General features: G+C 37.6%; 1 pseudogene; it reads right to left on the reverse strand.

Annotated features, from left to right (window-relative positions):
• Positions 1-3,295, reverse strand: part of LOC102837301 — a 5,586-nt pseudogene that overhangs the window by 345 nt on the left and 1,946 nt on the right.

Below are 3,295 nucleotides of genomic sequence, written 5' to 3' on the forward strand. Positions count from 1 at the left end.
ACATAAAAATCAGAAAAATGAAGAATAAGATGAATAGCACAATTTGGGATGAAGTATAGGAAAGAAAAAGGAGTTTCGTAGTCATTCAGTTGGATAGTCTGATGACAAAATTTGTTATGAAAAATAGGAGAAATTTATATATATGTGTTATTTTAATGAATATCTAATAACCACAGAATTATTATAAAAAGATGAAGATAGATGGAATACATATTTATAGAAGTTATAACAAATTGATAATACATCTAAATTCACATACCTAGAAAAATAAATATGCCTTATTCTAAAATGAGGAGTCATGATCTGGCACTGTAGGACAAACACTGGACTGCTGATCACAAGTTCAGCAGTTCAAACCCACCAGCTGTTCCTCAGAAACCCTATATGTGGTTGTTATGAGTCAGAACCAACTCAATAACACTTAACAACAACATTCTAAAATGAAAGCTTTCACCTGAGCTCTAACTTTGTTTTGTTGAAGAGATATGTCTCTAGAATACATGTTATTGTTGTTGTTAAGTGCCTTCGAATTGGTTCTAAGTCATAGAGATCCTGTGTAGAGGTTCCAGGGAGTGGCTAGTAGATTTGCATCACTGACCCTGTGGTTAGTAAAATGTGTTTGGGAAAGGAGAAAGGTATTTATGCAGGTTGTTAGCCTCTAAGAGACTCTACTTCATGTTGTATAAAAATCCACATCAAACCCTGAGTCACTGAATCTATTCTGACTGAAAATGACAACATAGAGCAGAATAGAATCCTGGTGTGGTGATGTAGGATAACCAGTGGACTGCAAATCATGAGTTTGACAGTTCAAACCCACCAATTGCTCCTTAGAAACCCTACACAGGGTCACTACAAGTCAATAACACTTAACAACAAAGTTTGCAAGGCTTTAATTAAAGCTAACTGCCACACCATTTCTCATATGTAGAAAGAAACTGACTTTAAAATCAAAGAGCTAGGATTTAAAGCTGAACTTTTTCACTTTAACAGTGACCATAGATAAAAAGCAGTATTTCTCAAACTATTATGCACATCTGACTCACCTGGAGATCTTATTAAACTACAGAATTATATTCAGAATGTCTAATGTGAGGCCCAAGAGTTCCCCTGATGGTGCTGGATGCTGCTGTTTTGACATGAACTCACAATTTGAGTTTTAAAAACTCAAGTTTAGAGTTTTTAATTTACTTGTTCTGTCACACAGTTGACAAAAACAGATTTCAAATCCAAGATTCATCATACAGCTCACAAAATAAGAACTAGCAAAATATAAAATTCCTTCTTTTCTCCTGAAACAAGGAGTACTTCTCTGTTATTGTTCACATTTCATTGTTGTTAAGCCGACATTTATAGCTTACATATATGCAACTGTAAAGCAGTATATGTATGCTGTTGTTGTTCCTAAGTGCCAGTGAGTGGGTTCTGACCCATTGTCACCCTGTATAGGATTTCTGAAGAGTGTCTGATGCGTTTGAATCTACAATCTTGTGGTTACCAATCCAGTGCTTATCCTACAGTGCTTAACCTATGCCTCTTTATTGGTGTTGTTAAGTGCTATCAAGTCGATTCCGACTCATAGCTACTCTGTATAGGGTTTTACAAGAGTGGCTGGTGGATTTGAACCGCTGACCTTGCTGTTCAAACAAACATTCCAGTCGAGAGATGTTGCCAAAAGCTGCTTTTAAATTTTCATTTATTTTTATTGACATAAATTCACATAACATACAATTCACAGTTTTAGCCATTTTAAAATGTGATGTTTAGTATATTCACAATTTGTGAAATTTTAACACAGAGAATTATTTAATGTGTCTCCTTGTGATGTTGCTGTTGTTGTTAAGTGCCGTATAGTAGGTTCCAACTCATAATGACCCTGTATAGAGTTTACAAGGAGCAGCTGGTGTGGATTTGAATTGCTGACCTTGTGGTTCACAGTTCAGTGTGCTGATCCTACAGTGCCACACCTGGAGCTATTAGTGATTGTTGTTGTTAAGTGCTGTTGAGTCTGTTCTACCCCATAGTGACCCTGTATAAAGGTTACAAGGAGCAGCTGGTGAATTTGAACTGTCTATTTCGCAGTTCAAACTGATCTTGCAGTCCAGTGCATTATCCTGCAATGCCACACCAGGATTCTCTATTAGTGATAACCTTTGAAATTTCCCACCAAATGACTTTTTTTTTTCTGAAAGGACTGAGTAAAAGAAGGTGGGAGAAGATATAGATTCACTTGTAAGTGATTGTTAACAGGATTGTGATTATAAACACTTGGAAATCTAATGAGGGGATTGGCTAATGTTACCATCATGCTGGGTTTAAAATAAGCTACATCGGAAATAGGAGATAGCAGGCACTCTATTGCCATTGAGGAAGATACAGGAGTGGAACACATCCTTTGGACCCCAAGATCCCTGCAAATTGATCCTCCTCAACCTATGGCCTGAAATTTGTGACACTGGAGGAGTGGCAGAGGAGCAGCGGCAGCAGAAACAAAAACCAGGGCACAAGCAGAACAGTGGGCTTCTCAGCTTGTGGAGAAAGTAAAGCGGAGTGACTTTGGGCCGGAGGATTTCTTGCAGTGTGGGGCACTTTCAGTCATTTAATTGGGGGAACTATGTTTGCAGACCTATATAACTAGAGCTGAATGCCTTCAGGCTGAGGCTTATGGTTGAATGATATGTCCTGTAGGCATTTATCATGTTCCCTAAAGTAACTTTGTAACATGGGCAGACAGAGCAAAGCCTGTCTATGGACACAGATGAGGAGAGACAGTCCTGACTGAAATAGCTATGCCTTGAGCATTTCTGACCCTGAATTATGTAACTTGCTGACTTCCGTAAGTGACTGCAAGCCACAAAGTTGGCAGTTTGAGCCTACCAGTTGCTTCTCAAGAGAAAGATGAGGGTTTCTGCTCACACAAAGATTTTAAACCTCAGAAATCCTACAGAGGTCGCTATGAATTGGAATTGACTTGATGGCACTGAATGACAACAACTTCCATAATTTCCACAACTGTGAGTATTGTCTGAGTTACATGTGACTATTGCAAAGCATTATCAGACCCAGCTGAGTAGAGAGTTTTGTGGGCATGGTAATTGTTGTCACACTTTTTTTTTTTTTTACAGGAACCATCACCATTATTTAATTCCAGAATATTTTTATCACATAAAAAAGAAACTGTATATCTGTTAAGCGTTACTCTTCATTCCCGCTTTCTTTTAAAACCTACAAATGACTAATCAGCTTTCTGTCTCTATGAATTTAACTATTCTGGATGTTTAATATAAATAGAATC

This window comes from Chrysochloris asiatica, unplaced genomic scaffold (assembly GCF_000296735.1).
Source record: "Chrysochloris asiatica unplaced genomic scaffold, ChrAsi1.0 scaffold00036, whole genome shotgun sequence".
NCBI classification, from domain to species: Eukaryota; Metazoa; Chordata; class Mammalia; order Afrosoricida; family Chrysochloridae; genus Chrysochloris; species Chrysochloris asiatica.